The sequence below is a fragment of the Pongo abelii genome, chromosome 4 (assembly GCF_028885655.2).
Source record: "Pongo abelii isolate AG06213 chromosome 4, NHGRI_mPonAbe1-v2.0_pri, whole genome shotgun sequence".
NCBI lineage: Eukaryota > Metazoa > Chordata > Mammalia > Primates > Hominidae > Pongo > Pongo abelii.
This window is the reverse complement of record NC_071989.2, coordinates 62,978,211-63,001,638: the sequence shown is the minus strand read 5'-3', so window position 1 is coordinate 63,001,638 and position 23,428 is coordinate 62,978,211. Positions and strand designations below refer to the sequence as shown.

The 23,428-nt window shown below is 39.6% G+C and overlaps 1 protein-coding gene and 1 non-coding gene across 9 annotated transcripts in view; both read left to right on the top strand.

Annotated features, from left to right (window-relative positions):
* Positions 1-23,428, top strand: part of ARL15 (ADP ribosylation factor like GTPase 15) — a 429,205-nt gene that overhangs the window by 383,795 nt on the left and 21,982 nt on the right.
* On the top strand, positions 17,380-17,483 carry LOC112133571 (U6 spliceosomal RNA). Its single transcript, XR_002915211.1, has one exon. It is a non-coding gene; the product is annotated as a U6 spliceosomal RNA (small nuclear RNA).

Genomic DNA, 23,428 nt, shown 5'->3' with positions numbered 1-23,428 from the left:
AAATAACAATCTTGGGGTAGTGTAAAGGACACACAATTATCGTGACTTCTGTTTGACCCATAAGAGAAATGCATATTCAGGTTGTGCTTTTCTCAAATGACTACAACCACCAATACTTTACATAACTCTTGACTTTTCAGGGCAGGGCATTTAGCTTTAAAATACTCCCATTGAGGGAAAAATAATATTTACCCTCATTTCCTCCCTCTGTCCCTTTTCCCTTCTATCTAACCAATCTGCATGCTTTTATGTATTTTTTTTTTTTTTTTGGAACTTATTTCCTATCTGGAATGCTTATCTAAACAAAGAGTTAGATGGCCTTGATAAGTGAGACTAATGGAATAGTTTCCCTCTAACTTCGTAAAAACTTTAAGGATTATCTTTCTTGAGTTCTCTGTATTTCTGTTTTAAAGAAAAGAACAACATTTCAGAAACAAGATTATAGTGCTTTTGCTAAAGTATAAATACGTGGGCCCTATACAAACCGGCAAGTTCGTTGGTCTTAAAGTAGACATCCAAGCTATTGTGGGTGCTTGGATGACACCATTTTCACAGTAGGAAACCATTTCATTCTGAGTGTGGAATCGGCATTGGCTAATGCAGTGAGTTTTATGTGGTATAAACACCTGGAAGTGAGAGAAGAGACAGCACAGAAGCTCTGTGGGAGCTCTGCTGAGCATTGTATAATATTCTTGAACCAATCACCAGACAGCCACTTCCTGGAATAACAATGTCCTTGTTAAATTTTTTTCAAGTTTATCCCATAAATATGTCCATATACTTGAGGGCGGGAGGATTAATATGAATGGATATTAGGGGAGGGGGAATGATTATGAATGGATATCAATATAATTAGTAGAATTTGGGTACCTGGCTCTATTTGTTTGTAAAAGTCCTCAGAATGGAGTCTCAATTTATGCCTCGCACTTACAAACGGTATTTGGCAAAGCCTCTTCCTCTCTTTAACCTGAAGTGATCTGCTGAATTTTAATCCTTTATCCACACTTCATAGCAAGGTTGGAGAATTGGAAGTAAAAAGAAAGATGTGAGGAGCTGAAGGATCCTTTTAGAAAGATCATGGCTAGGACGGTGACACTGATTTTCTACCAAAATGCCCACATTTACTTTGCAGTTAAAAAAAACATTAATCCAAGTGCTAATCCTAAAATACTGCCCTCATTTAATATCTAAACTACCTAAGCAACCATAAATCATACCCTTCTCCAGGAACCTTTTCTGGCATTCAAAGTCAGCTATCCAAATCTTAACTCTAATCAAAAGTCCATCTCAAATCCTGTCTCCTCCATGAAGACTCCAGTAACGTTAGTTACCATCAGTCTGGCTCTGTGCTGAGAATGAGTGTGGAGATCAGTAATATTCACTGACATTTATATAGTGCCTCCTACCTGCCAGGCACTGAGCTAAATAAATTCCTTACCTCTCACCTAGTCCACACAATAGCCTTAAAGATACATGTTATTATTAGCACCGTCTTACAGATGAGGAAGATGAAGCTGGGGGTGGTTAAGGGAAAGAAACATCCAGGGTCACAGAGTTAGTAAAGGGCAAGGTCAGACTTTGAACCCAGCCTGTCGGGAGTCCAGAGACCACTTCCCTACAGGCTGCCTTGAGTTGCTGCAGCCCTCTTTCAAATCATACATTTTTGATTCAGTGATACTCAGTTTTCACCTCACTATACTTGATCCTTCATCCTCAATTTTTTATGTTATTTTTGTTGTCCCAAACACAGCTACCAAGACCCTGAGCTCCTTGTCCATACCGTTTTTCAGAAAGCAGAACATGGTCCTAGACACATACATAGTACATGTGTGATCAGTACTTGCAGGGCTGCACTGAGTTGATATGGACAGTGCCAAAAACTAGGGAAGGAAATTTGATGCATACCTAGGGAAACTTTATTCCAAAGGCTTCAAGAGGTGATTGTAGAGGAGGTGAATTGGGACCCAGGGCAGGTGCTTAAGCAGGAAATAACAGAGCCAAATGAATAACCACTTATGAAACAGAGCTTTTAGCTGAAGGATGAAAAAATAAGGGTGGTGCGCGTGTGTCTGTGTGTGCGTGTGTCTCTGTCTGTTTGTCCATCCTCATTTGTGACTTGGCAAGGCACAGAGCTGGGCAGGAGTGAGATGGACAGGCATGCAATATAGGTAATGTCAAGCCTCCATTCTTCAGAAACATGAAGCTGATGAAGTTACCAAAAGAGAAGGATTTAGAAATTTGAGGAATTCTGTCCATCTTTGCTGTGTTGAGTTCCTATTCACGCCCTCACTGCAAGTTAGAAAATCAACGATTAAATGGAGGGTAGAAATGGTTGCGCAACAATGTGAGTATACTTAATGCCACTGAATTTTACTCCTAAAAAATAGTTGAAATGGTCAATTTTATGTTATATATATTTTACCACAATAAAAATAAAATTAAAACGGAGGAAGATATTGGGGCTGGAGAGGCTTTTGGACTTTATTTTTTTAAAAAAAAGGTTTAACCTTTTTTTAAAAAAAAAAAACTATTTGGTTTTTTAAATTTTTAAAAAAAAAACTATTTGGTTAACCTGAAGGGTTAACCAAATAGTTCAACATGTGAGGTCTTTACGTTGAGGCATGTTGTATTCTTGTTCTGCCGAATTTTGTGAGGGGTTTTCCTGGCCCATTGAACAACTTCCTTTGGAAACCTATTTCATAGGTCCATACAGAACAGTATCTTCTAGTGAGCTAAAGTAGAAGGAAAGAAGAGCATGGATGGCAGAGAGAGAATCATTCTCGTGAAGCTGGGTGGCAGAAAGATTTCTGTAAGATTGGATATCAGTTTCAGCTGAATGGTTTTTTGATTGGCGTAGAACAATTTGAAGAAGAGGAAGCCAATCACTGTCAATTTGCTATCATGTCAATTCCTTTCCCTTCTCCTATCAACTGCATTGCCCAGGCTCCCTGACCCTTATGCTTCTGATTTGCTCTGGCCAGGGAGGGACAGACAGAATTTTGAGGGGAAGAAGGACAAATATGGGAGAAATGAGATATTCTTACCTGTCTGTGCTTTGGATGAAGTGGCCGGGGCGGGGCGGGGGGGGACTTTTTCCCACCGTGGCTGCATGTTCTCCATGGCTTCATCTTCCCACTAGACAGCCCTTTCTTCCATAGTCCCAGATTCCACTGGGCAACCCCTGCCATGGTCCCAGGTCTCACCAGATGGCCCTGACTTCTATGATGTAGTAAAGACACCTCCTCCCTGCATCGCTGCAGCCCTGTGGGCGTTAGTGGCTTCCTGCAATCTCTGAATGGCTTTACTATCTTGATTGAGACTTAGTACTTCTGTCACCTGTATAACCAGTTTTCTGTATTACATTCCTTAGCTTGGAATAACTGGAGTGGTTTCTGTTTGCCTGATACAATAAGATACTTGGATTGTGATGATGTATCTTCTTTAGGTGTTTTTAAAATGTCTTTATTTCTGTGTATAGTTAGTAAAAAGAAAAAAGACTAAGGACATAGAGGTTCATAACAATATATAATTGGTAGACCCTAACCCTTGTTTTAGTCAGAGAATCCCTCCTATATTTACGATACATATTTAAGTTCTTTGTAAGATATCATTTGAAAAACAGGTTTCACTGGTTAAAAACAAAGTTTTTTTTGTTATTATTTTTGTTTTTTTTAAAGACAAGGTCTTGCTCTGTCACCCAGACTGGAGTGCAGTGGTGTGATCAGTGCTCACTGTAACCTCGAATTCCTAGGCTTCAGCAATCTTCATGCCTTAGCCTCCAGAGTAGCTAGAACTACAGGCACATGCCACCATGCCCAGTTAAAAAAATAATATATATATAGTACAGATGAGTGTCTTGCTGTATTACCCAGGCAGGTCTCGAACTCCTGACCTCAAGTGATCCTCCCACCTTGGCCTCCCAAAGCACTGAGATTACAGGCATGAGCCACTGTGCCCTGCCCCAAACCTCACTTAATGTATGAAAGGCCAGGCACAGTGGTTCACACCTATAATCCCAGCACTTTGGGACACCAAGGCAAGAGGATCAGTTGAGTCCAGGAGTTCAAGACCAGCTTGAGCAACATAGCAAAACCCTGTCTCTACAAATAGTAACAAAAATTAGCCAGGCATGGTGGCATGCAGCTGTGGTCCCAGCTACGAGGGAGGCTAAGGTGGGAGGATCACTTGAGCTTGGACATTGAGGCTGCAGTGAGCCATGATCACACCACTGCACTCCAGCGTCGGTGACAGAGCGAGACCCCATCTCAAAAAAAAAAAATTATAAAAATAGAATTATGAAACTGTGGGTTTTTAGATGTCTCAAGTTAGGAAGTAGCACAAGAACAAATAAAAATTCAAGAAAAAAGTTGAAGTGTCTGCAATGTAGGACAAATGAAGAAATTTTTTTTAATCTTGAAAATTGAAGCTTGGGAGGAAACAGATTTTGTTAAAGCAGTAGAAGGAGACTTCTGTGAAAATGCTAAAAGACGCTTATAAGCACCTTTTGAAGGAGTTGAATTCTTTATTGTGTCTAATATGTCTAACAACAGTTTTCTAATTTGAATGTAATTCCTTCCTTTCTCTGTAAATTTATAAATATTGATTGAGGTATTTGGGGCTCCCTAATTACATTGTATTTGATAAGAATTTAAGGAAAGACCAGGAGCTATTAAAAAGAAGAGAGCCAAATGAATGTATATACCTCCTCCTTGGGAGAGAACCAAAGTCCCTGTGCACCCTTGTTAGGCCAAAGACAGTTTGGTTGCTGTCCAGATTTGGAAGGAGGGGCGTGGGGAGTTACGGTGAGCAGCCTTTAAGTGAGAATGAAAAATGAAAAACAGTGTGGAACTGGCACTGAGTAGAAAGAAAATTGGACTAAATGTTAGGAGCCTAGGTTCATGCCCTCAACCCTCCTAGCCAACTTTGGCTTTAGTCATTCTCAGTCTCCTTAGCTGTGAAATGAGAGGGTTGAAATAGATGATTTGTAAGTCCCCTTCTGGCTCAAAAATTCTGACTCTAAGAAGATCTTTTCTGTATCAGTTCTTTGGAATGAATCTTATTTTCAATTTCTCTAAACAGTTTTAAAGTGCTGTTTAGAATAATTAAAGTAACACTAAGAAAGGCTTGAAAAGTAATCAACAAAATTGGGAATATCTCCCATAATGTGGCTTGTGTGACAATCTGCTAAAATTTTTTAAGCTAATAAAAGTATAAGACAACACCAAATGAATGCTTTTTAAGAAAGCTAAGGAGACATAATGGCAACTTTCCAAAAGCTGCTAAAGCTCTCAGTCTGCTCCTCCCAGCTGTTACTTCTCAAGGTGCTCATGGGCCTTCGGAAATCTGACACAATGTCAGACAAATACCTTTCTCCCGACACTTTTATTACCTCCTTTTCCTGAAAGTCATAGTCTAACGCCAGGAAGAGAACTTATAGTCATGTCTCATTTGTCTTCAATGTTCTGCTTTCTAATTGAAAATTTTCCTTCAGCGGTTTTTCAAATCAGATCTTAAGCTTTAATTACAAGTCGTTATAAGTCTTTTAACTTTACAGTGTTTACCTGGTCTGAAAAATAATCAGGTTTTTTTTTTTTTAATTTTTTTGAGACGGAGTCTCGCTCTGTTGCCCAGGCTGGAGTGCAGTGACACAACCTCGGCTTACTGCAAACTCTGCCTCCTGGGTTCACGCCATTCTCCTGCCTCAGCCTCCCGAGTAGCTGGGACTACAGGCGCCCACCACCATGCCTGGCTACTATAATCAGGTTTTTAAAAATATATTGTTTAAAAACTAACTTAATAAGTTTTTTAAATATTATGAGATTTTTATTTTGACATGCTCAAGAATATACCAGAACCGAAAGAATTTCATTTAGGTTGAAAAGAATCAGTTTAGGTTACTAGTAAAGGAGATGCCTTTAGGTAAATCATGCTTATTTGAGAAAGCTTTGTGCATTTGACAACCTATTATATTTGTGCATCTGACAACATCCAGCAATTATACAGGATGTATAATTCATCTGTAGAACTCAAAGATCATTTTACCAAGTAGCCCTTCACCAACAAGGGGGCAATGGGGTGGGGACAGGGAACAGCCTGCCCCTCCAAAGCAACTGCGTCATATTTTATGCAGATGTAAAGTTTTATGGTCTTAGCAAAAATCAGACCACAAATACAAACTTGTGTTTCAAGTTGGAGAGGCAAAAGGACTTTGTTTCTGGTATGGGAGGTGATTGTTTGTTTTGAGTTTCAGGAGTTCCATCCTGACTCACCCTTACCAGTGACAGCCATTGAAGACCAGAGCCCGAATGATGAAGGGGCAGTCATTCTCCAAAACTTGCTTGCCCTGAGTTTGAAGTTCCCTGTCTCTTGAGAAGACTTCTTTAGGGTGTAGATTATAGACTCGCCTCAAAAAGGCCACTTTTTAAAAATTAATCATCAAAATAAATGAAAGCATGTATAGGTCACTTATATTTTCTGTATAAGTTTCTCAGAACATGCTCTGTATACACTGGTTATTCAATAAATGTCAGTCAGTCAGCAGCATTTATGGAGTGCTGCTCTACTTGAAATGCTCATAAAGGAAAGTGAAAGTCCTCGAGGGAATAGACAGTTTTCAGATTGTTTTTCTCTTGTGTTTCTGGTTCAGGATCTACACAGCTCAGTTGTCAGCACAGATGGAAAAGTGGCTGTCCTTTTCCTATGGAGTTGTTGTTCACAAGTCAAGCAATATTCCATCAATGCATCGCTACAGATGTACCACTTGTTAAAATATTGACGTACTGGCCCATCCATTTGAATGCCACCTGTTTCCTCCCCTCTGGGACCTCTTGGGCTGCTCCACAATTCCACAACCAAAGCAGTAATTCCTGGCTTGGTAGAGAGCCTCTAGAACTGCACTACAGCACTGCCACCAACGTTCATTCTGGTTGGTTAGTGTCCATGACATACCCCATCTTTAATATCTTAAATGTTCCCCTTGTACTAAACATTATCTACACAGAAAGTTAGGGGACATTCAAGAATGATGCCTCAAAGCTAATACAGTCATTGTCATTTAAAAAATAAGAAGACATTCGAGGACTAAATGAACTGGTACAGTGATCCTTTTGCAGTGAACTATTGGATTCTTCTCCTGGTCCTACGGCAGAGACCGGGCCTGAATCTTGTTTGTATCCTTATTACTAAACACAGGCAAGGGAACAGTGAATGTTAATTGAACTAAACGGAACTGAATATAGACTTCAGACTTAAAGGAGAGAATGGAAGCTGAGATGGCCATACCAGAAACACAAACTAAGGCACACCAGAAGACAGTCTTTTCATTACCAAGTGGCTGCCAGCTGAGGGTCAATAATTAACTGACAAAACACACGGTGCTACACTACAAGTTAAGTAAAACAGGAAGTAGTTTGATGAGCAGATATTGATGGATTTACCTTGTCGCTAAGGTACATATTGCTTTCAAGGTGTACATTAACTTTCGGTGCATAGCTCTGGTATGTCTGCAAAACTGAATTCTAGAAACTGAATTAGACATTTTTTGTTTTAAAAAGGAAAGAAATCTGAATAGTTCAGTGTTGAGAAGCAATATGATGGCACATAGTGATTGTCAAACTGCTCATTCCTGGTAACGCCAGCCTTGCTTTAGTCAGAGCAGTCTGCTTTTAATGATTTTTTGTTTTGTTTTGTTTTGAGATAGAGTCTCTCTCTGTCACCCAGGCCGGAGTGCAGTGGCGCAATCTCGGCTCACTGCAACCTCCGCCTCCTGGGTTCAAGCAGTCCTCCCACCTCAGCCTCCCAAGTAGCTGGGACTACTGGCGCACTCCACCACACCCAGCTAAGTTTTGTATATTTAGTAGAGACAGATTTTGCCATGTTGGCCAGGCTGGTCTTGAACTCCTGACCTCAAGTGATCCACCTGCCCTGTGCTTTTAGTGTTTTATAGGTGTTATTCTGTCACTCTCTGAGTGAAGTCATCTACAAAAATTAGTTCATGTTAAGTTTTACTATTCTCCATTATAATTAATGGAAAAATAAAATGTTTCTATTACTGGAATGTAAGTTCAAGGTTAAAAGGGGAAATGTCTAACACATAGGTTTTTGTACTTACATACTTACAATAGCTAGAGGGGGGACAGTATATACCCATGGGTAAGAACATGGGTCCTGAAGTTTCACTGACCAAGAGCAGAATGTCAGTTTCTTCACCTGTTAGCTGCTTGCTCTTGAACAAGTGACTTACCTCTCTGAGCCTCTGTTCCTATATGAGTTAAATGCAGGTGATAATACATTACCTGACAGAGCCGTAATGAGAATTAAGTGATGAAATGTTTCTGTATTAGAGTAATACGGTTGCTATAAAGCCTACAATCTCAATGTCTTGCCACTGTAAGTCACCTCACAGTGCAATGTGGTCAGTGGGGGCACTCTGCTCCTTGTAGTTATTCAAGGACCCTGATGTCCTCTATCTTGTTCTGCTCTCCTCTAGGTCCTTGGGGCCACTTTATTCAACCACTTATGAAAAGGGAGAGAAGGACTGTGTGCACAAAAAGGGGACATCACAAAAGTTTAGTTTGAGCCAGGCCTAGAGGTTGTGCACATCAGTTGTGCCCCTACTCCCAGAACTCAGTCACCTGGCCACAGCCAACCCTGGCAAAGGCTGTGAATTGTAGTGTAGCCTTTTGCCCTGGAAGAAGAGGAGGACACAGATATTGCTATGCACTAGCTATCTAAGGCACTCACCACAGTGCCTGGCATGTCGTAAGTAGGCAACTCCTTTTATTTATTTATTTATTTATTTATTTATTATTTTTTAATAGAGACAGAGTCTCACTATGTTGCCCAGGCTTGTCTCAAACTCCTGGGCTCAAGTGATCCTCCCTCCACAGCCATCCCAAAGTGCTGGGATTGCAGACATGAACCACTGCACCTGCTGGCAGATACTTTTTAAAAAAAAATTCCAGAAGCACCAGGCAGCAGCTACAATGATGCTCACCATTTGGCAGTTGCTCAGTGACTGTGCAAATTATCCTGAACCCATAAAAGCACTCACTTTGTGTTGAAGAGCCATTTTTTAACAAAATGACAAGAACATATATTATGAAAGGCAACCAAGCAAGATATACACCAAGTTGAAACCACGAATGAAAAACATAGTGTGAGACCCTATCATCATGTCTTCAATTACCCTCCAACCCTACATATGGGGGGAAAGTTTCTAAAATTGGGCTACTCTACCAAAAATAAAATAATAATTTGGGTAAAATAGACCCCCAAAAGTTATGAAGGTACTTATGGGAAGGAAGGATTGTTCAGGGCTTTAGCATGAGACTTTCATTTTTTAAAAAAAGTTATTCACATATTACAGCTTTCTATTAAGCAGTTATAAATTTTATTCATAAAGCTACCAATTTTTGAGCACCTACTCTGGGCAGTCACTCTGCTAAATACTTTACCTATATTTGTGCCCAGTCTATACCCAAACCCTTCGAAGACAGCTGTTATTCCCTTATTTTAAAAAATTAGGAAGCTAAAGACATTTACTGACTCATCAGTTCAAGATTACTTGATTAGCAAATGGCAGGACAGTGATCTTTCTAGCTCAAGTTGCACAGCTCTGATACAAAGAACAAAAGCAACAACTCAAACACCAATGTTACTGGTTGCTGTGAGAAACAAGTGAGCTGATCCATGGTATTCCAGGTACTCAGCATGGAATAGTAGGTGCTCAATAAAGGTTAGCTCTGTATGCCTCCCCTTGTTCCCTCCCAGTTGCCATTCAATAGAAATAGACCATGGCAGCAGCTGCTACAAGTCTTTTGCCTTAATCTGAGCTGTTTATTCCGAGTGCACACACAGGCATGCTCAAACCTTTCCATTTGTTCCTTTCCCATCCTGTTTTGTTTCCCTCAATCACTTTCTTCTCACTTGTATTATTGTTTATAGAAAGCACTAGGTTGATCTTTTTTCTTGTCTTCATAAGAAAGGTAAACGTATTTCTACTGCTCTGCACTCCATGGAGTGTGAGTTCCCTTGGCAGGAGCACAGATAATTTTATAAGGGGTAGCTAGTATTACATTTGTAGATTCTACCATGAATATTTACGGTTCTGCAAACCATTCTGCATTCATTTCAATGGCTTCCCTAATTCCTTCCAAGTTGAGAAAATCTGATGGGGAGGGCTTTGCTATTTACTACTCAGTATATTGGATAACACCTTTGGCACACACCTCATAGACTTACGATGTAGTATTTGAATTTGTTAAGGAAAACTGTATGACTGCTGATCTTTGCAATATGGTTCCTGTTTTCACAGAGATTGGCAGTGATCTATAACAAAAGCCTTGATAGGGAGGTGTTATGAGGGGTGTATTATGTCCTGTACAGTTGCCCAGTGAATGTTCACTCACACCTGGTGTTTATAAGATAAACCATTGAAATTTTCCTTCCCAATGACAGACAAAACCAGTGGAGGAAATAAAAAGCCCAGTAGAAATCCAGAAGTTATAAAATAATTGTATATCTCCTTGTACTAATTTTAATTGTGTAATTAGATTGTAGATTTGTGTTGTTACTTTTCAAGTTTAATGGACCTTCAAAAATAATGCAGCTTTTTTTTTTTTTTTTTTTTTTACTGTCAACCTCACCAAATTACAAGATATATTTCAAAATCTCATCTCTTTTGCTTCCAGATACTCAGACTCTTTTATTTCATTTGCTAACTGTCAATGGTCTGTGTGGCATTACCTTAAAGCCAGATTTTAAGAGCTTCATATTTATTAGTGTGCAGTCTCTATTTACATTTTTAAGCCTGTCAACCTTGGATAATTGTTGAAATTCTGCTGAGTTTGAGAAGCTTTATTTTTCATGTCCCCCCAAATCTAAATCACTCTCGTCTCTCATTATCACATTTATGTAAATATTTTTAGATTATTATGCAATTGACAGATACCTTTAAAATGTCTGATTTCCGACTGGCAGCAGTGACTTAAACTGTAATCCCAGCACTTTGGGAGGCCAAGGTGGAAGGATCACTTAAGCACAGGAGTACGTGACCAGCCTGGGCAACATAGTGAGACCCCCCCCCCCCCCGCCATCTCTACTAAAAATAAAAAAAAATTAGCCAGGCATGGTGGTGCACATTTGTTGTCCCAGCTACTCAGGAGGCTGGGGCAGGAGTATTGCTTCAGCCCAGGATGTCAAATTTGCAGTAAGCTGTCATCACACCACTGCGCTCCAGCCTGGGCAACAGAGTGAGACCCTGTCTAAATAAATAAATAAATAAATAAAATCTGCTTTTTCTAAATTGGTTTTCTGTATTTTCCTTCTCTCGACAACTTCTCTGCATTATTTCTTAATTCATTAGTAGTTATACACTTGGGCATCTAGTGTTCTTGGCTGTGGTACAAACTGAAGCCTCAGCTATCTCATGGCCATATGTTCTTATTGCATATGTCGTATGATTTCTAAGAATGAGAAATTCGGAGCCTCTTTGAGCCTCAGTTTAAGATAGACAACTCAGAATATGAAATATGTGTAAGCACAATACTGCCTTGTGTCTATTTACCAAAAGCGTTTTGAGGAATGCAGCTTCAGTTTTGATTGCCAGTGTATTCCTGGCAGACTCATAAAAATAGGGAGCAAAAGGGCCCCCTTCACCCCTCTGGTGAAGGAGTTTGATAGATGAGGGATTAGAGCAATGTTAAATCCTTCTAGAGGCAATGCAAAGAAGATATCCTGCAGCTTGAGTATCAGAAAAGGTTAATCTTAACTGCTCTTCTCAAGCCAGAGACTTGAAGAGCACTGTTTCCTGAATCAATAAGGATTTAAGGAAATAAACTAGTCACATTTGTAAAAAGAGATCTATTTTCTGATGTGTAGTCCCCGGAATGGGAGCGGGAGGTGGGGTTGTTTTCTTAATTTGTCTGCTCTGTGAAGGCAGAGACTTTAGATTTTATGTGTTTGGTTAGTGCCTACAGAGTATATGTAGATGCCTAATAAACACTGTGATGATAATGTTGAGGGATTGAGGCAACGTTCTCAATTTGAGCTTCTATTTCTGAAGAATGAAACCCTTGTCTAAAAGGTGTCTGTATCTTATCTCCACTAGGGGCCCATCCAGGCTTGAGCCAATGGAGTAATTCTCCATCAAATCTTCTGTGTTCAAATTCCTAGGAGAATTTTTTGATGATTCAATCTATTGGTATGTTTCACTAACCTTCATATCTGAAGTGATATCAGAGACACACTTAATGAGTGGCAGCTCTCAAATAAGTTACTACAATTGGACCTAAAAGGCTTTTCTCAGGCAAGTCCAGATATCCACTTTCCCTTATCTGCTTACTTTCAGGGGCCTCCCAGAGAACAAATGGCTGGTCCTTTTCCAAGGGGACAGATTTTCCTACCTGATGCTTTTGTTCTCCAGCAAGAAAAGAAAATGAAAACTGTTGTCTTCCCCTAGGATATTGAATCCAGAGTAAACTGAAGCTTTGTGTATTTCTTTTGTAGTGGTTTCCTTCATATACATATATAAATAGAGTGTTTACTGAATATCGGAGGTTTGGGCTAGAGGTAAACCATCTCTTTGATATGCAGAACAAAATGAAATGGTAAAACATCAAATGTTGAGATGTTTGAAAGAGTTTCCTACATAACCTGTCAGGTCTTAATTTGCTCAGAGTAATGCCTTGGGCCTTCTTGTGTTGTTAATAGCCTTTAGGGGAAATTATGTTGGAGGCTGTATCAATCATCTGGCCTTTTTCTTGTTTCATACAAGATTCCCTGTACCCTTATCTTTCTATCAGAATATTCTAGATTAGCTGTGTATTTGCTGGGCAGACTTAGTACTGATGCCTTAAAAGAACATGTCACCTGCCCCTGTCTTAGTAGGCACTTTCCAAATAATCATAATAATACTTTGTGTTCTGAAACCTGATTTTCTTTCTTTCTTTCCCCCCAACTTTTATTTTAGGTTTAGGGGGTTACATGTGCAGGTTGTTTTCCCTGCAGCAGGTAAATTGTGTGTCGCTGGGGTTTGGTTCACAAATGATTTTGTCACCCAGGTAGTAAACATCATACCCAATTGGTACTTCAAGTCTCACCCTCCTCCCACCCTCCATCCTCAAGTAAGCCCTGGTGTCTATCGTGGAACCTAATTTTATATTTCTTTTATTTATTTGTTTATTTTTTTTGGTATTACATTTTGACTCTTCACCTGGCCACAGCCACGTTGAGATTAAGGTATTCTCTGAATTAAATCTGTTCTGGGTATTTTATGAGTAAGTTTAGAATTTCAAGTCAGGTGCAGTGCCTCACGCCTGTGATCTCAGCACTTTGGAAGGCTGAGACAGAAGGACCGCTTGAGCCCAGGAGTTCAAAACAGTCTCTCTACAAAATATAAAAATAAATTAAAAAGCCAGGTGCAGTAGTGCGCGCCTACAGTCCCAGTTACTTGGGAAGCTGGGATGAGAGGATCGCCTGAGCCCAGAAGGTTGAGGCTGCAGTGAGCCATGACCATGCCACTGCACTTCAGCCTGAGTGAAAGAGCAAGTTTTAGAATTTCTGTCTTGGAATAGAAACCAAATTGGGAACCAAGAGGCAAATCACTTAAAGTCACCTGACAAATCAAAAACCAGCTTGAAATCAAGTCGTTTCTCTTTCTTACTTGCTGCAATGAAATTTAAAATATATGTTGCCCTGGTTGAGACTGTTTGTCTTGGATCAACATCATTCTAAAGAAAAAGGTAAATTTGACAGGGATGCTTATTTTACATTTCTTCCTTTCGCTTTTTCAAGTTTTTACAACTAAAATAAATGAATAGTGTGACAGCTGGAATAGAAATCTCTTACTGATTGGGCCATAAAAGTGGGAGCTTTCAGAAACAGCCTATTCTCCACAAAATAAAATAACCTAGACATTGTCCAAACTGTTTAATGCTAGACTTGAGAACTATAGTTTTAAAGCTTCTTTTGCTGTGGATTTATTATCATTTATAAATATTATGAATTTTCAAATGAGTTAGCAACTATCAAGACAGGTAAATCTCACACCCTCTTCTGTGTTCCCACAGCCACTTTTATACATACCTTGTTATAATTATTGTCTTTTTCACCCAGTAGCCTACGGTTTCTTTGAGGGCGGTATCAGGTCTTGTTTATCTTTCTCTCTCACAGCACAGTGCCTTGTGTGTGATAAAGCCCCCAACAAACTGAATTAATAAAAACTATAGATCATCCTGCCCAGCCTGTTTTAGGAAGTATTTGTGTATCTCCTCCCCCAAGTAGTTTGGTTTGGTCAGCTCTGTGCCCAGCATCTCTGCTCAGAAGGCAAGGACAAGGGAGGGAAGGAGGGACTGAAATTTCTTTGGCTGACTGACCGGATGCAGTGGCTCATGCCTGTAATCCCAGCATTTTGGGAGGGCAAGGCGGGTTGATCACTTGCGGTCAGGAGTTCGAGACTAGCCTGGCCAACATGGTGAAGCCCCGTCTCTACTAAAAATACAAAAATTAGCTGGACATGCTGGCACGTGCCTGTAATTCCAGCTACTTGGGAGGCTGAGGCAGGAGAATTGCTTGAACCAGAGACGTGGAGGTTGCAGTGAGCCGAGATCACACCATTGCACTCCAGCCTGGGTGAAGAAGCGAGGCGCCATCAAAGGAAAGAAAGAAAAGAAAACAAAGGAAAGAAAAAGAAAAAGAAGATAAAAAGAAAAAAGGAAAGACGAAAAGATTCCTTTGGCTATTCTCATTAGCAGCTCATTCAGTTCCATTCAGTGAACACTCTGAGCATCTGCCCCACTTCAGGCCTTGCTCCAGATGCGGAATTCGCCAAGATGAGTGAGAGGGTCTTCTTTGGGCAAAGCTCTCTGAGCCTTGAGGTCTGTCTTCATCCCAAAGAATTTGCACTCTAGCAGGGTAGAGGGGAAATGAATGGACGAATATTTATGTATTACTTGGGTTGAGGGAGCAGTCAATTCTTCAGGGAAGGGAGAGCAAGGAAAACAAAGAAGAGAAGTGACGGGAAGGGAAGGAGGTTCCAGAATGGATCAGGTGGATAAGTAGCAGTCTTGAAGTGTGAAAATTAATACATGGTATATTTGGGGAGACAGCAAGCACTTTAGGGCATAGTTTCAAGTAGGGTTGGGGCTTAAGTTGTTTAAGTGAGAGGAATATTTTTTTTTTTCCTTAAGGCTTTCTACACGATTTAGATTGTGAATCTTTGGAGGATAGACTGCTATACCAGCAAGCTTTCCTCAGAGAAGGAGATCAAAAACATTGGGAGATTTACATGTAATGAACTAATACAGAACTATAAATGTGTGTGTGTGTGTGTGTGTGTGTGTGTGGGCCCGTGCACTTGCTAATTTCACTTCCCTTTCCTTGTCCTGTCCAGTCTCTGGTATATATAAACAATGAACTGATTAAAACACTCACAGAAGGGAAGAGGAGATAAGGAGGAAGAAGAAAAGTTTATGTTCGTTCTAAACCCTCAGGTGCTGTGATTTCAGGAGGGAAGAGGCTGTTTATAAGTAAATAAATATACACACACATATAATAATTGTACTTCACCTATATATATAATAATTGTACTTCAAGGTAGTGTGAATACTTGCAGTGATACAGGTTAAATACCATTAGAGTGATAAAACCAAGGGACTGCAGGATCTCAGAGAAGGAAAATCTCACCTCAGCTCTGGTGATTAGAGACTGAGAAGTAGCATTTGAATTGGGTCTTAAGCACAGATAGAAATTTAGCTGAGGCCATAGTGGTAGTAGAATAGTGCCAGGTACTATTCTGAGCACTTTAATATTCTAATTCAATCGAGCCTCACAATGACCTTGTGATATAGGTATTATTGTTCTTGTCGTCATTATTATACCCATTTTCCAAATTAGAAAACTATGGCCTAGAGCAGTTAAGGGACTTACCCAAAGCCAAACAGTTAGTTAGTAATGAAAAGGGGATTTGAACAAAGGTAGTTTTGGCTTCAGTCCAGTTAACTAGCTAAACTGCCACTCACAAGAAACAGGACGGACGGCCTTCTAGGAGAAAGAAATGTCTTGGGCAAAGAGCTCATATTTGGGAAGGGCAAGGTGAGTTCAAGGAGTGACTAAACTCAGTTTGGCTAGAAAGTTAAGGGGATAGGATCTGTGAGTATTGAGAGATGACAATCCTGCTTTGCTTTGTTTTGTTTTGTTTTGTTGAGACAGGATATCACTCTGTTGCCCATGGGGAAATGCAGTGGTGCAGCCTTGGCTCACTGCAACCCTGCCCTCTTGGGCTCAAGCAGTCCTCCCACCTCAGCCTCCCAAGTAGCTAGACTCCAGATGCATGCCACCATGCCTGGCTAATTTTTAAAAAATGTTTTGTAGAGACGGGGTCTCACTCTGTTGCCCAGTCTGGTCTTGAAGTCCGGCCTCAAGTGACCTTCCTGCGTCAGCCTCCAAAAATGCTGGGATTACAGGCATGAGCCAGCGTGCCTGGCCTGACCACCCTGTTTTGAACTGTAGACTTCTCATGCATCTTCCTGCTTCATCTTCCTAGTACTTTATGCCATTGTCTAACACACTACATACTATTTTACTGGTTTATCACATTTATTTAGTCTCCCTTCATTAGAATGTAAGTAGCTAGAAGTTTGGGATTATTCAGCTTTGTTTACCGCTCTATCTTTAGTCTTTAGAAGAGTATCTGGCATGTAGTAGGTTCCTGTTGAGTATCTGCTGAATGAATGAATGCATAAGTTGAATCCAGATCACTGAGGGTTCCACAATACTCTAGCAATCTTTAGTCTCTTGGAGACCTCTCATGGTATGTGGGAAGCCACCAATCAGCCTTGATCATATCAATGTGTCATGTGTCTGTGCATTCAGTGCTGCCCTTTGGAGGAGGGGGTGCTGCAAGATTATAGTGGAGAAATATAAAAACATTGAAAGGATTCTGTGGTTTGAAATGCTTTGTTCTACTTGCAATACTCTCAAGGAGTGGGTGCTGATGTGGACTGAGTTTTAAGGGACTTCAGGAGGCATTGCAACAAATCCCATCCCAACCCTATTATAAGTACCTAAAGTTACGTACTGTTGGATTTTACTTCCTGTTATTAATCACTGATTTTTCATTGAAAACCGCTTTTTTGTTGTTAGTACTAGCTCAGTATGCAGCATACTAACTAACAAGCAGCATATTTCCACTGTACACAGGCTCTTGGGCCAGACCACCGCCGTTGTGTCTTGCCCCCATAGCTTGGACATATTCTTTAACCTGTCTAAGCTTTGGTGTCCTAGCTTCGAAAAATGGAATAATAATAGTACTTTCCTCAATGGACTGACGTGAGGATTAATGAGTTAATATATATATTTTTAATCTTAAAACAGTGTGTGGTGCTCACTTTGGCAGCACATATACTAAAATTGGAATGATACAGAGATTAGCATGGCTCCTGTGGAAGGATGACATGCAAATTCTTAAAGTATTCCATTAAAAAAAAAGTCTGACACATAGTAAGGTATATAGAGACTTCGGATTGCTGGAAGGAATTCTTGGAAAGGAAGGTGAAAAAGACATAAAGGCAGATTTTATTTATCTCACAGTTTGGCCAGAATCCTGTAGCTAAAGACACCTTAACTTTACTGTTTTTAGATTCCACCATCACTACCCTGAAAGATTATTCTGGAGAGTGTTGTTGGATTTGATCATGTGGCATTAAAAATGCCAGATGACCGTATGTTCTCACTCACATGTGGGAGCCAAGCTATGAGAACACAAAAGTATAAGAATGACATATTAGACTTGGGGTCTTGGGGGAAAGGGTGGTGGGTGATGAGGGGTAAAAGACTACACATTGGGTACAGTGTACACTGCCCAGGTGATGGGTGCACTGAAATCTCAGAAGTCACCACTAGAGAACTTATTCATGTGACCAAACACCACCTGTCCCCCAAAAGCCTATTGAAAAAAAGTTAAAGGTACTTTGGAGAAACAAACAATTAAAAAAATGCCAGATGACATCTAACATCTGATCTATAAGATAGTAAGAACTGGACGGTACAGTTAAAATCCTATCACCTGAAAATATCACAGTCATGGGGGAAGGAATGAGGGAGAGAAGGAAAGAAAGGACGAAGGAAAGAAGGAAGGATTCTGAAAAAATGATGTTGTAAGCATCATTCATTTTATATAGTAAAACAATTGAACAATCCCTTGGATTTTGCTATAAGGGACTTGACCTACTGAAGAATTTCTTTTTACTGTGATATTCTTAAAATGTTTTAAATGAGTGAACTTCAGTTGAAGTTTCTCATACCAAGGCAATTCTGATAAAACTGGAGTCCACACTCTATGGTACAATTCAGAAGCCCTCAAAATAGTAAGAATGATTGAAGATTGGTGGCTTTCAATGAAGCTTGGTGTATTCTGTTAAGCAGTTATGCCAAGGAAAGAAATAATTGAATGTTATTGTTCAACTCCAGATGGAGATATTACTTTATTTTTATTTTGTCTATACAGTCCACTGCTTCTGTCTACAAAGTACTTAAAGTGACTCACATGAAAATAGTAATAATAAAATATTGAAATACAAGAAGATCAGAACAAAGAGAAGGCAACTATAATAATGCTCAACCCTACTCCAATTGGTCGAATCACTTTTCCAATTGAGTTTCATATTTGTTCCTCTGGGTTTTTGAAAAATGAAAGGGCAGGGGAATCATGATCTGTGACATATTATTTCTCATTATGGAAAAGAAGGAGAATGTGTCTTCCACAGGGAAAATAAAAGCTGTTCAAGCATAATTCTAAGAAGATGTTTTCTTTTGTATATATATATATTTTGTTATTATTATTATACTTTAAGTTCTAGGGTACATGTGCACAACGTGCAGGTTTGTTACATATGTATACATGTGCCATGTTGGTGTGCTGCACCCATTAACTCGTCATTTAAGGCCATAATTCAAAGAAGACGTTTTCTATAGAAGACATTGAGTGATCTAATGAGTAATTCACAACATTGTTATAGTAAGCGTAGTTTTGAATTTCTTGTGGCCTTTTCTTACGGTGGCATTAAGTAACGTTGAGACCCTAGTATTGAAATGCCATAAAGTGATTTGGTAGCCTTCAGCAGGGTATACTTGAACTTCATTCAAGGATAGCATTAGACATCCTGTAGAGGAAGATGGATGATCTGGCCCTTTCAATGATCTTCTCCAAAGATTACTTCTCCCAGGAGATCTGATAAAGAGCAGGGAGTTGGAGATTTCATTTCCTGTCCGGGCCTGAAGAGCTGGTACCACTAATTCTGGAAAATCCACATATAAACATTGCAGCCCTGTGGGCAGTTGTTGGATTTTCATTATGAAAGTTAAGAATCCTGAGGGTCTTCTGGCCTGCCTGAAAGGTTTCCCACCTTCCAGAAACAGACAAACTGTTATAAATTATTATTGACTTAAAATTTAAATCCCCAAAGTGCTTAGATAAGATAAAAATCCATATTTCTTAACTATGATGGTTAAAAAGCAACTATATTTATCTGCGGCACATGAGTAGATACTATTATATGAGGAGCATGTTTATATTGTCAGCTATTGTGTGCTTTCCATTCATATAACTCATGTTAGTCGAGCTTCTACTGTGAGCCAGGTTACCTTCTTGGATGTGTCTCTGCATACAGTGTATTTTTATTTCCTTAAATTCTCTTTTTGATGTGTTCATGTGTATGTTTTTATGTTTTTGTTTTATTTTATTATTATTTTTCTTTTTGAGATGGAGTTTTCACTCTTGTTGCCCAGGCTGGAGTGCAATGGCGTGATTTTGGCTCACCGCAGCCTCCACCTACCAGGTTCAAGTGATTCTCCTGCCTCAGCCTCTCGAGTAGCTGGCATTACAGGCATGCGCCACAACGCCTAGCTAATTTTGCATTTTTAATACAGACGGGGTTTCTCCATGTTGGTCAGGCTGGTCTCGAACTCCTGACCTCAGGTGATCTGCCCACCTCGGCCTCCCTAAGTGCTGGGATTGCTGGCATGAGCCACTATGCCCAGCCTGTATGTTTTTATTTTATTAGTTTTTTTAAAATACAAAAACTATAGTCACTTATTGTTTTAAGTCCAATTATTCAGAGATACATAAAGATATATAAAAGTTAATAATCTTTTCTCTCTTTAATCCCCAAGGTTATTATCTAGTGTTATCAGTTTGATGTGGCTTCTTCCATACCTTTTTCTGTGCTCAAATAATTTTCTTAATTGTTCAGAGCATATGTCTAAAACTTCAATGTATAATATTAGTGATTTTTTTCAGTGGAGCCATATTTATTTTTGCTGGCAAGCAGGAGACATTTTCCCCTAATTATAATTGATTTTCTATAGTGTACTTGTTTGTTTGCTCTGTCTTGAGGGAAGGGAGGGGAAACATTGTTATTACTCTCCCGAATAATTTAGCAGCTGAAGACTCCACCTATGAATGGAACTTCTCCTGTTCTGAACAGGACCAAACTTGATGGGATATGATAAGCATGTATTTTTTGAATGATGTCATCTTCCATCTGATGTCAACTTTTGTGGATATGCTCATTAATTTTGAGACTAGCTCCAGTGTCACAGTATCAAATCTGAATACATCCTACACACCCTTCTCAAAAGTCAATGCTCAAATATCCTTTCATTGATCTTTTGTCAAATAGGGAAGTTATCTGGTTTATAGTATTACTTCCTGTGCATTTAGTGAGTATATAGAATCCCAGGAACAGCATGACCCTAAAGTTGCAAAAAAGAAACATTTTGAATATCTGAATACAAGTGGATCCCCCCTTATTGACAGAGGATACATTCCAAGGCCTCCTGTGGATGCCTGAAACTATAGATAGTACCAAACCCTTTACAGTTGTCCCTCAGTATCCACGGGGCATTTGTTCTGAGACCTTTCTCAAATAACAAAATCTGAGTCAGTGAAAGAAAATGGTATAGTATTTGCATATTACCTATGCATATCCTCCTATATACTTTATTTCTTGATTCCTTATAATACCTAATATAATGTAAATGCTGCATAACTAGTCATGCTCTATTGTTTAGGGAATAATGATGAGGAAAAATGTTCATTACATGTTCAGTACGTGTGCAATTTTTTTTTTAGTATTTTCAATCCACAGTTGGCTGAATCCACAGATGTGGAACCCATGGATACAGAAGGCCTACTATAGATACTATATTTTTTTCCTATACATACATGCCTATGATAAAGTTTAATTTATGAATTAGGCACAGTAAGAGATTAACAATAGTAACTAATGATAAAATAATTGTAACAACATACTGTAATGAAAACAAATGTGGTCTTTCTGTTTTTCAAATTATCTTTTTATACGGTACCAAGGAAAATGAAACCATGGAAAGCGAAAGTGCATGTAAAGGGGGACTATTGTCTATAGTTATGACATCATTTTTGTGCCTGTGATGATGCTTGAGGATGAGAAGTCTGAAACAAGATAGTTAACTGTTGAAAAAATAGGACTGCTTTATGTGGCAATCTTAGATAGCAATCGTATCTGAAACATTGATAGATGCCCAAAGCAATATCTGAAATACTGCGTGTAGAGGGTCTTTTCCATATTTCAGTTATTAGGCATTGCTCACACAGAGAGTAAGATCATATTAAGGAACTCGGCCAGGCGCTGTGGCTCACACCTGTAATCCTAGCACTTTGGGAGGCCGAGGCAGGCGGATCCACGAGGTCAGGAGATCGAGACCATCCTGGCTAACAAAGTGAAACCCCGTCTCTACTAAAAATACAAAAATTAGCAGGGCGTGGTGGCAGGCGCCTGTAGTCTCAGCTACTCAGGAGGCTGAGGCAGGAGAATGGCGTGAACCCAGGAGGCGGAGCTTGCAGTGAGCTGAGATTGCGCCACTGCACTCCAGCCTGGGTGACAGAGTGAGACTCTGTCTCAAAAAAAAAATATATATATATATATTAAGGAACTCTTAAGCCAACCTTTCAGCCTTCTTCTCCATGCCCATTCCCTCTAGTCTGCCCCCACCCAAGAAAACCAAATACACAGATGCTTACATACACATTTGTCAAAATCTTGACTCAAACCTGAAGACCAGTAACTATAGATATGTCATGTATCAGTAGGATATCACCACAAGGTATGCCTAAGAAAGCCAACTTCAGTATTCCCATTTTACAGATGGGAAAATAGATGGAATGTGGGAGGAATAGTAACATGGAGAAAATAGTTTCAAGGTATGGTGGCCATGTAGTAGTTAAATGAAAAGTAAGTCCCCTGCTAGGAAGCTGTACTTCTTGCTAGCCTCAATGAAACCATGCAAGGATGGCCATCCTTGCATGGAAACTTAAAGTAACCTGAAGGAAGAGGCAGCAGCTTCATCGTATCCAGTTGGTTAATCCCCTCTCTGTCAATCACCTGCATACAAGCTGAATAGACTATAAATTCACATTTCTGGAGCCACATGGTCAAAATAGCACTTTATATTCAGTGTGAAATTCTTAAAATGAAACCCAGCTGGCAGATGGGAAGGACTGGGGTGGGGAGGAATATTGAGTGTGCAAGGGTTTCATGATTTTCCAGAGAGCTTTTTATGCTTTGTGCAGATATAGGAATATTTTTAAACATCTATGATGCAGCACAAATGAATTTCTTAAATCTAAACTATGAGTCTAATTTATAATATTTCATAAAAACCATTAAGATAGTTATGCAAGCCATTGCAAATTCAGCCTTGCCTATAAGGATAGAGTGATTTGCTCATTTAGGGAACTCTTTTCAATTCCTCCATGAGTGTTAGTTAATATATTATGTCTTTTAGTGCTTTGAATAAGTCCTTTGCTTAATAACATACTTTGTGAGAAAGTGAGAGGAACAAGAAAGAGAATAGTTAGTTCAGTTCACTTCCACCTCCACCTCATGTGCAGAACTTCCCCCCATTATGTTGTACCTCTTAATTGCTTCCATTTTTTTCTTTCCCCAGGTTTTGTAGGAGGTAAACCGTATCTTGGTGATGTACAGGGCCAGTGGTCATGCTGGAGCCCGTCAAACCCCCATCCCATAGTATAGTGCTTTTTGTTACTGATCCAAGCCCTGCAACCTACCAGACACATTTACAGATTTATCAAATCGGATTGATAGAAGGTTGCCCCTTCTCATGGTGCCAAAAAGAAGTTCAACCTGTAAGTAGGTTACTACATATTTGGTGTCCATGATTTCATATAAGAAGTCAGAATTCAAGTATTTCAGCAGCTGCAAGAGATTTCAGCATTTCTGTATATTTTATGAAAACTATAATTGACTTGCTAAAAAGTGTGCAGGTTACATGTATTGTATGGATAGATGAGAGGCTACAGTCAAACAGGCAAGAGTTTGTTTCTGAAATCCTGATTTCTCTAGAGCCACATCTTTTCCTTGTTTTCAGT